This window comes from Erpetoichthys calabaricus, chromosome 4, assembly GCF_900747795.2.
Source record: "Erpetoichthys calabaricus chromosome 4, fErpCal1.3, whole genome shotgun sequence".
Lineage (NCBI taxonomy): Eukaryota > Metazoa > Chordata > Cladistia > Polypteriformes > Polypteridae > Erpetoichthys > Erpetoichthys calabaricus.
Genome location: NC_041397.2, coordinates 177431753 through 177446170, shown reverse-complemented (window position 1 = coordinate 177446170; position 14418 = coordinate 177431753). Strand labels below are relative to the sequence as shown.

The following is a 14418-nucleotide window of genomic DNA, read 5'->3' as shown; positions in this document are numbered from 1 at the left end:
GCTATAGATATAGCTTAATGGCTCTTTGCAAATAATACGTTTAAAAAAAAACAAAGAAAAAAAAAATACATCTAGAAACTCCATGCTGATAAGTCACTTCTGGTCAGAATATTTATATGGAGTAGGGCTGAACTGATTTAGACCTCAGCCGAAATTAAATCTGGTTGAGATGGCAATCTATGGCAGGGTGAGCATATATCCAAGCCCATATACATAACTAATTGTGGGTCAACATATACAGGTAGAATTAATGCTTTAACTGCTAAGCTACCATATCAAACAAAAGTAATGAACTCTTTAAAAAAAAAACACACACCAAATATTTTCAAATGTCTATTACGCATTGTGACTGAATGGCATCCCATTCTTTTCTTCAGAAACAATGATTTGGATTAAACTTTGGCAAAAATGGATTCAGGGATGGATGATGTTTCAGTGTTAGACTGAATTCATTGATTTATGATGAACTGACACACATTAAACAAGCTGGAGATGCAGCAGTACCTGTTATAGAAACTGTGATGACAATGGTTCATTTTACCCCCAGTTCATGGCAAACTACTATACAGTAAATGCACAATATCTATGACGTGACACTTTTTATGTATGAGAAGTTAAGGAAACTATTAGACAGCAGCAATATCACTTTTCACTGTTATTAAACATACAAAAACAAGAATGTGTACATTTAAAGATATAATAGTGATACACACTGGGAAACCTGAGAAGAAGTGAAAGCTATTCATGCATTTGCCACAAATGAAAAAGTCGGAACAATGAGCTCTGAAATACAATAAGAATAACCTGGATTTGTACTATTCACAATTGTCTCCGTTCGAAAATAGAAAAAGGTATAATTCGACAAAATTAAGTTCAAGTCAGGCAAATGTAAAGGTATGTCTAGTAAATAATTTCAAAGAAACAGGTAAATATTCAAATGAACATGTGGATTAGGCAGCAGTCTTGATGACAAAGGGTCTGCAATGCCATTTCACAATACAAGGGACTCCTGTTCACTCTGTGCGGAATCACCATGATTCAGGATATTTTGAAGCTCACTTGAGATTTCCTACAGTGAGCAGGAAGTTATTTTGAGATATCACAGGTAAACAAAGATGAGGGTATTTTAAGCTATCTCAAATAAATTTCCCAAAGTTATTTCAAGATATCTAGAAATTCACAAAGTTATTGTTATATGCAGGTGAGATACTTCAAAGTAAACATAATGACTCACATTTGAGATATCTTACCATGCCCACTTACATTCTGAAATCTGATTAAGAAAATTCAGCCTCTTAGGGGTACAAAGACTGTTCTGAAAGCACTGGGTACAAGGCAATCAACCCTAAATGGGATGCCAGTTCATTGCTGTGCACACACACAAATATAGCAATGTTGGGGAGATTTTAGAATCATCAATCCATCTACAGCATACATATTTGGGGATGTGGGACAAAAACGGGAGAACTCACAGGAAAATCCACATAGACATGGGGAAAATTTGCACACTACATTCAGACAGCAGCCAGATGCAGGATTTGAACTCAGAATGCTGGATCCTTGTGAAAACAGCATCCACCATGGCAGCACTGAAATTTATTATCAGGCAACTGCAATTCATTTAGAGATGTAAAATGCATTCGAAATGTATTAGTGTTTATTTTCATTATTTCTTTCTTTTATATTCTTTTATGTACTGTCTTATGTAATCTTTTTCTTTCTGTTATTACTGCCAATTGTCCTATTTGTCATTTTATAGCGTGCCTCTCTGACAGCATCCAGCTCTTGCTGTTTCAAATATATTTTCAACTTTTTTGGCTCTGTATTTACTTTCTGATTTTATTGGAACTCTTTAACTGTTATATTTGATTTGCAATGCACCGTGATGGGGCATGCTGTTAAAGGTGCTATATTAAATGAAGATTGATTGACTGATAAATAATAATGCCACCTTATTTTTCTAATGTATGTGTCAGATTCACCCTAATATGTTTGGCATAAGCATTTGGAACTAAAACTATACACCTTATATTTGTTCGTGTTAATCTCTGCTCCTCCTCACTAATTTCTCCATTGTTGGACTTGTTTATTTTAGTTGATGATCATGGAAGGAGTAGCCATCCCAGAATGCAATGCAGGAACCAAACCTGGCCAGAATTCAATAAAAAATAAAGGTAGCACTTTAGTTTAGCTTGTGCATCCATTTCTCATTTACTCTTATGTAAAAAGACTTTAGCATATACTGTACTTGTTTGGGTCATCATAACACTTACAAAGCATCTGTAAAATGTTTATTCATCTCTGCAATGTGACCTAATAACAAAACTTCACTTTGGAATGGCCTGAGGTGGCTTAACGGAGACACATTTCTTTTGATATCACAGAGCAGTTAACAAGTAATTTTACCATCATGTCAATTTGCCACACTGCACAGAGGTGAATAACCTAGCTACTGATGTTTTATAATTGTTATGAAACCAAAAGACGCCTTTGATAAGGTCTTGCTACATATAAATAAGTAATAGATGCATTTGTTGCTGTACCTGAACTAAAGTGTTATCCAAAAATACAAATATAGCATACAGAGACAATGACGCTCACAGTGCCATTGAACATGCAACGTTCAAACTGATGCCACTGCTGCTGGAAATCTGTGCCACATGCAGAGCTCTGTGCAAACAAGAAATGCATCTAGTTTAGTGCATTTTTATTAATGTGATTGCATTTAATGGGGTTGATGATACACCAGCAATGATGGAATAATGTCCTTCACTTCCAGCTGCACACAGCAGATTAGTTATTGTAATAATAATATAAGATATCAGCATAGCAAAAATACATAAAACGAATGTTTGCGATAAAATATGTAAGATACTGAAATGTAATCATAGTTATGGAATCGACTAGGATACAACAAATAGTTAAAGCACACAAACTTATGTAACAATTTAGAGGAACACGTCATTAAATTACATTATGTTATAAACATTATACTTTGACATTTTGAAACACAGCCATTCCACAGACTAGGCTGATTTAACATGGAGGTTACTGAGAATACTCCCTGGATGGAACAAAACAAAGCCTTACCAGGGAAGTTGTTGAGAGCACTTCCTGGACACGATTAAAACTAATAAAAGAGTGCTGCAGGACAATGTAGGATTGAAACTCAGTCTTTGAGCCAGAAAGTTGGTCTTTTAATAGTAAGAAGTCCACTGGGGAGGTGGAAGCATCTGAGGGAGCTTCTGGTGAGTGGATTTGCTTCTCATAAGATGTCTGCGCTGTCCCAAAAGTACTTTTTGGCAGTGTAGACATGACACAAGTTATGCCCTCACACTCCATCAGTACTTAAAAAGATGCCTGGCACTTCTAACAGATGAGCTTAGAGTCGAGAGCGGCATAGAAGCAAGTATGGAGAAGGAGAAGGAGGATAAGGAATGGCCACAGTAATGGAACAAAGCTTGAGGTAGGAAGGCATGCAAGAGTTGTGTTTAGTTAGGACCATGAGGGGTGCAATCTTTGTCTTCATTGTGTTTATTTCTTTTCTGTTCTTTCAGTTCACTTATTCTCTTCCTGGATGCCTTGCGTTCCCCAAGAATCACTTTTTTGTTGAATTCTGGAAGAGAATTAACCTTAATCTAGGTATGGGGTTAGCTCGAGAGTGCCCTCAAGGAACCCAAACAAGGACATTTATTGTTGAAACTTAATTTAAACATAAATACTATAACACATTAAAAAGTAAAAATTTATTATTAGCAGGTCTTTGATATTTTTATACAAATGCAGTGAATACATTTGAAAATTTACAAAAGCGGAAGTCAGTATTTATTTAGTGAATGATAATTAACACATTATATCCCAGTGTCCTTTTAAGAGGACAGCTTCTTAAAAACACTATTGTCCTTTAATCCATTCCATTTATAATTAATTTGATGTAAATAACTTTTTCATATTTGTTTTAAAAAAACTTGGGTACATAATGGTTAAGCAAAAGTTTAAGAAACATTGTTCTTTCAGAAAAAACACTCTTTGTTTCAGGTTAATGTGTACAAAACCATATTATAAATATTAGTTGTCGAACATTATACAGCACTTTAAAATATGCCATTGCAGTGGCATAGTGATTTGTGCTGCTGCCACACAGTGCCCGGTTTGACTCCCATGTCCAATCTCTGTCCACATGATGTTTTTGTGTTCTCGTTATTTCCCATGGGTTTTTCCTCCAGAGACTTTGTTTCTCCCCCAACTTGTCCAAATAAATGCCATTTGGGTTCACTGGAGAATGCGAAATGGATGAGAATGTGATTAGGTCATGTGGTAGACTGGAGGGGTCTTATGACCAGTTCTTCTGGGATGGCCTCAAGCCACCTGCAGCCCTGATTTGGACTGAGTGGATTCAAAGAGGTTATGTTATTAGAAAAATAATTCAAGAATGCATATTCATTTGTTTTTTTTCTGATTCTATGTCATATAGAAAATAACTAATTAATTCAGTAGCATGTGATCAACAAATCCACAATAAATGTAGTTGGTTAAATAAATATAATTAGGTTATGCATTGACAAATAATGAATACCCATTGACCTGCCAAAAGCACTTTAATTTCAAAATCTGATAAATACATGCGTTACAAAACTCAACATCTTCTAATAGCAGATGGCACAATAGTTGAAAAATTTATATTTCTTGAAAATGTGATATTTGTGCAGTGAAATAAGTGAATATATATCATTTTGAATAACTGCATGTATACTCAAATAGTGATATAGTGATCATTATTTCCAACATACCTCAAGTTACAAAGACAGAAATTTGTAGTTTCAGGTTTTATAAAAAGAGAATTCAAAGATTAAAGGTGGCAGCAGAATGTCCTATAGTACCTTATCACCTTTTATAAAGGCCAGGAGATTCGCTGTCAGAGGAGTCCATATCACTGCTGCTTGCTTTCAGTCTTTGTCGAGGTTTGATGAGGGGACTGCTGTTGCTCTGGCTGGACATTGGGCTCCACACATCAGGACTGCTCAACTGGCTTAATCTTCGACCAGCATAGTCGTGACAAGGAACTGCAGAGAATGAGAAAGTACTCAGTTTGAAGAGGTTTTCTGTTTTAGTATGAAACAAAGCAATCTTTGTATTATGATTAGTATTATTATTATTGTAACAATACTGGATCTTTACCATTCTCCACCATTGGATTCAGAGACAGTTTTTATCCACGACATCATGTCATAATGGACAAATACTCAACAGCCACTCTTTCTGAAATCTGTCTGACTGTTTCCTTTATTCATTGTCTGATACTGTATTTTCTGTAATATCTGATATTGCAGTCTTTATGTTTGTATTCATTGTCTGCAGTTGGTATTTTAGTACTTATGGGAGAAACGCAATTAAAAATGTCATTATACTGTGTATTTCAATTTTTAAATTTAGCAGACATCTTTAGCAAAGGCAATTCACATGATTAGGATACCAGTATGGTGTGATAGTCTTATGCACATGCAAAAATAGTGTGTAAAGTGAATATGCTTCCAAAAAGAATGAAATAATAATTATAATGAGCAGTAAGGAGGCGCCCTTAAAAAAAAAAAAAAAAAAAATGTGATTATAATGTATATGAATGAAAGTTAGAGCAGTATTTCAAGCTTTCCACTGTGCTGGATGGTAAGTGTGGGTGTAGAAGAAAAAGCAATGAAAATGTTCAAATTGAGACTTGCTTGAAGAATGGAAATAAACAATCTGTAGATTCCTGTGACATGAGGAAAACATTTTGTGATCCAATGACTCCACATGTTTTTGGCCTAAAAGAATATTACTAAATGTTTTTTAAGAAATATATTACAGTGTGCATCACCCAAAAGTTTACTACTACATAACACAGTTGATGCGACCTTCTGTTATTGAGGGTGTTTCAGCATTTGTCAGGATAGAAGGTACACTTGATGGAGCAAATTTCAAATTTTATGTAAAGCTTTCTGCCATCTGCAAGAAAATAAAAGTTGGGAAAGAAGTTTTATCATTCAACAAAAACCCTAAACACACAGCTAAAGACGTGTAGTGACTAAAGAATGCAATCAAATGTTTTTGAATGGCTAAATCAATGACCCAGAATAAATTTAGCAAAGAATTATGAATGTCAAGTCGCATGCAGGCCATAAACCAGTGTCCCAGCAAGTAACTATATATTCTTTATCCACCCAATTTATTGTATTTTTTGATTTATTTTATGAGTTACAACATAAGAACCTCCACAAAAAGAACTGTCCTAGTTTCCATCCTGTTCATTTTATATATGCTATACTTCAAATACAATTTGTAGGCATGCAACCCACTAAACTTTTTAAATGAATGTTTAATCATGGAATTTTAAGTAGTACATAGAAGGAGGAATGCAAGAGGGCTTGTTGATGCCATGTAAGTTGTGCATTTTGAACCATCTGCTGCTCAGTGTTCTCAAAGCCAAGGCAGATGGTGGTTGAGGACTTCAGGTAAAGTTAGTTTCTCTTACTTCCAGGGAGCAGAAGTGAGGTACTCTAGGTATACAAGACCCTGTGATGCTACTGGGACTAAAATTTGATTTGGAGCTCAACCCATGAAACTTGTAATAAAAAAAATGCTAGAGTCAACTTTATTTCCTTTGAATGCTCAGATCATGTGGCATAGATGGAACATTTCTACCTACTGTATGTTGTGTTAGTCTATGGTTGCAAGTGTGCTTTATTTATGCATCAGTATATTGGGGCAGGGCAGCACAGTGGTAGCGCTGCTGCCTCACAGTAAGGAGGCCTGGGTTCGCTTCCCGGGTCCTCCCTGTGTGGAGTTTACATGGTCTCCCCGTGTCTGTGTGGGTTTCCTCCGGGTGCTCCGATTTTCTCCCACAGTCCAATGACATGTAGGTTAGGTGCATTGGCGATCCTAAATTGTACCTAGTGCGTGCATGGGATGTGGGTGTGTGTGCGTGTGTCCTGCAGTGTGATGGCGCCCTGTCCGGGATTTGTTCCAACCTTGCACCCTGTGCTGGCTGGAATTGGCTCCAGCAGACCCCCATGACCCTGAGTTAGGATATAGCAGGTTGGAAAATGACTGACTGACTGACTGAGCAGTAAGGAGAAAAAAACTAAATCATATAAATACTTGGTATGACCACATTTGCCTTTCAAACTATATCAGTTCACTTTGGTCCACTATTGTGGAGTTTTATAAAAAATCAACTGGTAGGTTGCACCTTGGAGAACAAGACACAATTTTTCTGTAGACCTTGGTAGTCTCACTTGCTTTTGTTTCTCCAGTTAATATCCAATAGCTTCAATGACGTTACGATCAGGGTACTCTGAAGGTCATAACATCTATTGCAGAACTCTTTGTTCTTATGTTTGATGCAGATTGTTGTTTATGAGCGTGGCCATTTGTTGGGTGTTCATTGTCCTGCTGCAGAATGAAGTTGAGACCCTTCAGATGCCTCCCTGTGTGATGGATTAGAATCTGTTTATAATTCTCAGCATTGAGGATGCCATTAATTCTGCCCAGATCACCATTTCCTTTTTTCTGAAATGCAGCTGAAAATTAGCAGGGAACCTTCTGCATGTTTCAGTGTTGGCTGAAGACATTCATTTAGCAATCTTCAGGTTGTCTACAACAGGGGTGGGCAGATTCAGTCCTGGAGGGCCGCAGTGGCTGCAGGTTTTTGTTCCAACCCAATTGCTTAATAAGAAGCCCTTATTGCTCAAGTAACACTTCAGCTTCACTTTAGTTGTCTCGCTTGTTAAGATTTTGAACCCTTATTGCTTATTTTAGTCTTAAACAGCTGTATTCTTGGTTTTTAATTGCTCCTAATTAGCAATACCATGCAAATGACAAAAGAGACCAGCATTTCTCCATTTAGCTTGTTTTCATTTACACCTGTGTGTATTTATCATGCACTATTTGGTTTAATTTAATACTTGGAAGGAAAGTGAAGAGAAAAAACTGAAGCACTGAGAATTACTCATCTGTTTTAGACTTCAAATCATTTGGATGATATCCTTAGAAAGGAAAATAAATCTAGGATATGAGAATGACCTGACATGACAAAGTTAAAGCACTAAAAAGCCATGAAATTAAATAATTGACAAGGATTGGTTTTTAATTAAGCAACTGGGTTGGAACAAAAACCTGCAACCACTGCGGCCCTCCAGGACTGAATCTGCCCACCCCTGGTCTACAACAAAATCTGAATTCTGTTTGACCTATATATTAAATACGTTGACTTGTAGATTCATATAAGACTTACTACCATTGTTCATCACCCCAGTCCTTGAGTTTTTGTGCATAGGTAAGTCCCTTGGGTTTCTTTTCATTTCAGAAAAATGTGTTTTGGCAGCAACTCTTCCATAAAGACCACTTCTGACAAGATTTGCTGAAGTTTAGAGGTGCGAACTAGGTAAGCACATGAGTTTCAGTGGTTTCAGCTGTACTTCTTTCAATTTTGAAGAGATGCCAATTTACTATACTACATCTCTTGTTGGTTGCTCTCAGCTCCTGTGTCCGACCACAGTGTTTTTGGTCCTCAGCCTTGCCAATTTCTTATGCTTCTTCAAAAGATCTTGGACAGCACATCTTGACACTCCTGTCTGACACAGAATGTCTTGCTAATGCAAAATGACCATTTGTGTATCTTATTGTTATTCTCACTCTTGCCACAGTGTAAGAATGAATGATTTGAAAGTTAAACTGTCGCCTTTATGACACCCTCACATTTTAGTTTGGATGTACGGTCCCCAGTATGATTCGTTCTAAACCTAATGTGATTCAGCAGTATTTCTGATTAATGTCATTGATCATTAGAAGCTTTGTTTAATTATGATCTGGTGTAGTAATTAATTTTTTATTTGAAAAGTGGTGTATTAGTTAAGATGTTAATTTCTTTAACAAAATACACAACTTTCTCTAACATTAATGTTTTGATAAATGAATGAAATCTGAAACTTGTTTTATTCTACTGACACACTAATACAGACAACAAAATAAATTTCAAAAACATAATTCTTATTAAAAAGTCTAGGGCTGCACAGTACCATCTATCTATCTATCTATCTATCTATCTATCTATCTATCTATCTATCTATCTATCTATCTATCTATCTATCTATCTATCTATCTATCTATCTATCTATCACTGAAGACTATAAAGTGAAATGTGTTAAGAATTCAAAAATAAGATGACATTTAAAAACAAATGAATGGATGATTCAAGAATTAATTTTGCTCTTGTACCGTCTCATTTCTAAATTCCTTTCAATATTTTTACATTATCTGTAATCCTTACAAAAATACACTATATTTTAAATTACATTTTTATGTATTGGTCAAATCAGACAATATATTTTTACATCTCACTATTGTAATACAAATTGAGAAAGTGTGATAAATCTGATAAGCCTAGCCGTTTCTATTTCCTTTTGGTTTTTACATACCCAAATAACAGAGCTTTCATTGATGAAAACAGAATGAGCTTTTGTATTACCCTTGATATTGATTATCAGGATGTAAATGAGAACCATGTGAATTACACAGTGAGAAGATTTCTTTGTTATAAACTTGTATGGTCAGAAAAGTTGGGTTCTGTTAATTTGTGATTTACAAGAATTACAAATAAGAATTAAATTGAACTGATTTGCACACACTGATTTTTTTCTTTAGCATCTTAGCAAACACTATACTACCAAGAATAAAAGACTTTCCATTCTTTTTTATCATGAAATTTTAAATAGTAGACACTACCATGTAATGATAGCCATGTTATTTTCTTTCATGAAGGTCTAAATTCTTTACTATTGCCTAAATCTTCACTTTTAGGCACATTCCAAAAGCTGGCACATATTAGATTACTTTCTTTATAAAATCTAAAAAATACCAAAAGATCTCAGGATACCATACAGCATTCATACCTAATACCTAATGCATTCAGATAGAAGTATACTGTAAAAATAGTAAAATCTTTAATTTACTATGAATATTTATATATGTAAATTACTTACCACTCAAAAGGTTTTGACCAATTTTGTTGCTTTCTAAAGAGGCTCGCTGAGGTGGCCTTTCAGGAGTCGATACAGAACTTTTTAGGCCAGAAAGAATGGTGGAGCTTGTATCAAAGTCTCTCCAGATTTTATTGTGGGTGTAGGTAGTTTTAGATTTCGACGGAGTGCATCCCATGCCTAAACTGATTGACACACATTCTTACTTAAACACCCGGGCTAGCTGGTTCGTTTCTGACAATGATCAAGTCGTCCACAAATGAAAGGGAAAACTGAAAAGTCAAACTGAGCTTTCTTGTTTGAAGGCCTAGTGATCTTTACGTTTCATTCACACATCTTTGAAGGTAAGTGGCAGACCACCTTTGAGTTAAGTGGGCTAAAATAATCTGCTCTCATCAGCCCACCTGAAGTGCATGAGTGTGTGACTGTGTAAATTATAATATATATGACATTCAAAAGGACTGGCAAAGGTTATTCAGGATACTACTGTAAGGTTTAAAGCATAGAGAAGATTAAATAAGCCACAGATCAAAGCAGATATACTTCATGTATCTTTGGTTTGCCTGAAAAAACAAACATTTTTTTTTAATTTGTTGTTAGTAAAGGATGAACTTGGATATAGATAATGACCGTGTGTACTCACATACTGTGTTCTTTCTAAGGTTACATCATTTCCAGTGATACTTTTAGATTTAAAACCAGATCAAAAATTGTATTAAACCACACATTTCTGACATTACACTGCTCGTTATTGACTGAGTTTACGGCACTCCTGTCTAAATAACTATAAAAGTGATAACATAATCTTAAGAAGCCCAAAGACACAGAAGCAGATGCTGTAAGCATCCTGAATTAAGATTATTTAATTTCTTAAGATAACAGAACAGGATTTTGTACCTACATAAGTAGCAAACTGCAGTTTCTCTCCATTGAAATCAATTCTAATCAGGCTGTCAAAAAACAAACAGAATTTGTTATGTCCATGCTTAAAATAACCAATACATATGTATTGATAATCTTGATTTCCCTTAAAATGGATATTGTCAGTCCTTTGCTAAAGAAATCAGCTCTAGAACTTGATGTTCCCAGTGAATAAACTGGACAAAATTAATGGCCCAGCGTCAGCCTTATTTATCTTACTGGGGAAATTCTGAAAGACTGTAAAATGGCAAATATTATCCTGTTATACAAAAAGGGATATCGGGCAGATCTATGCAATTATAGGCTAGTAAGCCTAATGTGCATAACAGGTAAATTAATGCAAGGAATTATTAAGGAAAAGATGGGACAACACATGGAAAGAACAAGAGTTTTACTAAACAGTCAGCAGGGTTCAGAAGAGGGAGGGTCGTGTTTTACTAAGATACTGAAATTCTATGAGGAAGCAACAAAAGGGCATGATCAATGTGGAGCATATTATTTATCGTGACATTCAGAAAGCATTTGATAAGGTGTCACATGAGAGGTTGGACATCAGCCTAAAAGAAGTGGGAGTTCAGGGTGATGTTTGTAGATGAGTGCAGAATTGGCTCAGACACAGGAAAGCAGAGGGGTATAGTGCAAGGAACCTTATCTGAAATGGGTGATGTTAAGAGTGGTGTTCCACAGGGGTCAGTGCTAGGGCCGCTGCTATTTTTAGGACTATAAGTAACAAGCTGGTAGATTTGCAGATGACACCAAGCTAGGTGAATTGGCAGATTATCTAGAATCCATCAAACCATTACAGAGGTTTATAGCATACAACATACAGGCTTGGGCTGATTTGTAGCAGATGAAATTTAATGTAAGTAAATGTTAAGTATTATGTGCAGGAAGTAAAAATGTTAGGTTTGAATACATAATGGGAGAACTGAAAATCGAAAGTACACCTTATGAGGAGGATTTAGGAGTCGTAGTGGACTTTACACTACCAACTTCCAGACAGTGTTCAGAAGCCATTAAGAAGGCAAACAGAATGTTAGGTTATATAGCACGATGCGTAGAGTACAAATCCAAGGAGGTTATGTTCAAGCTTTATAATGCACTGGTGAGGCCTCATCTGGAGTACTGTGTGCAGTTTTGGTCTCCAGGCTGTGACGATAGTAGAGCCGTCACTGGGTCTTTTGTCGGTGTGGGGAGCCGGAAGAACCAGCAGCAGCTGCTATTTAACCAAATAAAGTACAGTAAACAGTTGACAGGCACAGTACTGAAAGATTTGAAAAGTGAAGATTCCCCATAAGGCATTTAATGTTAGCACATCATTCCGGTAAATATCAGATTTATATATTTTTTGATTTTAGATAATGCCTTCACTTAACGGCATAGCGGAGTCCTCTTCTTAAGCGGACTAGCAACGTTAGTGGTCAGTTGATGGGCAGTTTTCATTCTACACACGCGTGGCTGTGTACTCCCTCTATACTGCTAAAAGCTGGCAAGCAGCTGATTTCGCAATAGTCAGGAAGAATAAAACGGGAAAGGAGGAAAGCAATCGCAATGTGGGTATGGTAATAGTTTTACTCCATTTGTTCATGTATTTTATGTCTTGTTGTTGTTTATGAATTTCGATGTAATCCCCGGGGATGTGTGAGATGTATGTAAAATGGTGTATATGTAAGATTAAAGTAAGGATAAGGAGGTATTCCTCTCCCTCTGTCTGAATGGTAGAAACCCATTACCTTTAAGCAACTGGGAAGGAAATACTTAAAATGCTCAGTGCCATTAGTAAGAGGAGAGGGTTGAGGATAGGTGTCGCTATTCTGCGTATTGTAAAGGTTCATTATTCATTACTATGCACAAATTTTTTCAGTAATTTATTGAATTTGTCCGGTTTGTTGGATTCGACTATTTTGTTCTTCTGGATTGTTACATTTTATTATTTGTTTTTTTTTGTTGTTGTGGATTTTGTCCTTTATCTCACCCACAAATACTGGTTTATCATTTTTTTCGCAATAAACATTGGTGACATTTGATTTCAAGAGACTTTGTACCTTATCTGGGTTTTGGGGTACCTTGAGTGCCATCCGGCTATGAACTACTAGCGGACACTGACTGAAGACAGTATTTTAATGACACAGGCTACAAAAAGAACATAGCAGCGCTAGCAAAAAAGTCACTAGGTTGATTCCAGGACTACAGGGGATGAATTATGAAGAAATATTAAAGGAGCTGAACCTTTTCAGTTTAAGCAAAAGGAGATTAAGCAACGGCATGCTGGAATGTGTTTAAAATTATGAAAGGAATTAGTACAGTGAATCGAGACTGATAATTTTAAGTGAGTTCAGTGAGAACACGGGGACACAGTTGGAAACTTGTTACAGGTCAATTAGGAAGTGTTTCTTCACACATAGAAGCATAGACACATAGAATAAGCTAACAAGTAGTGTGGTAGACCGTATGACTTTAGGGACCTTCAAAACTCAACTTGATGTTATTTTGGAAGAATTAAGTGGACTGGTGAGCTTTGTTGGTCTGAATGACTTGTTCCCATCTTGACTGTTCTAATGTGCCGTGTCTTCATAATTTCACTCTGGTAAAATGATAATACAATGACAGGGTCCACGAGTGCAGCCCTGGAGGGCCACAGCAGTTACAACTTTTTGACCCAAACCAATTTTAACAATTTTTCTAAAAAATATTGTTCAAGCAACATTTTTGTGCTTTATTTAGTTGATTTAATTGTTAAAGTGCAAAGTGCTACACATGGGCAAAAAAGAAACATTAAATATAAACAAAAGATGGGAGACAGTGTCCTACATGAAGCAACCTCTGAAAAGGATCTAGGAATTTATGTTGACACAATATTTTCATCATCTAGGCAATGTGCAGAAGCAATTAAAATGGCAAATAAATGGTTATATCACGAAAACTGTTGAACAGAAATCGAGCAAGATTATGCTCATACTATATAATGCGCTAGAGCGATCAAATTTAGAGCATTGTGTGCAGTTCTGGTCACCACGCTACAAGAAAGACACAGCAGTACTTGAAGCTGTGCAAAGGAGAGTAATCAGGTGAATCCCAGGACTTAAGTCTCTGACAGACTTAGAGAATTAAACTGATTGATAAAGCAGATTAATAGTGAATCATGTACTTGAGGACACCAGTGGAAATTAAGAGGAAATATATTTAGCCAGGAAACACTGTTTTATGCAAAGGGAACCTGGAATAAACTACCGAGGCGTATATTTGAATATGAAACCTTGACAACCTTTAAGAAATATCTGAAACAGTTTGGCTATGAGCTAAACAAACAAGCTTGGGTGGCTGGTCTCCTCTCATTTGTCAAATTTCTGATATTATGTTAAGTTTCCAACTCTTAACTGCCTCATTAAGTCTTAAACAACTGCTTTCTCTGTTTTGAATTGCTTCTTGTTTTCTTAATCAAAGTAAAAAATGAATAATACCAAAAGAATCAAAAAAGTAGAAA

The 14418-nt window shown here is 36.0% G+C and overlaps 1 protein-coding gene across 2 annotated transcripts in view; it reads right to left on the bottom strand.

Moving 5' to 3' along the window:
- LOC127527415 (putative defense protein 3) overlaps positions 1–10297 on the bottom strand; it is a 45509-nt gene extending 35212 nt beyond the window's left edge. The window contains exons 1-2 of one of the 2 annotated variants that reach the window (XM_051926093.1): positions 10017–10297; positions 4881–5063 (exon numbers count right to left, since the gene is read on the bottom strand). The gene's annotated coding sequence lies outside the window, so the exon portion shown is untranslated. The remainder of the gene's footprint in view (positions 1–4880; positions 5064–10016) is intronic. The other variant, XM_051926094.1, reaches the window with a different exon arrangement.
- Between the last annotated feature and the right edge of the window lie 4121 nt (positions 10298–14418).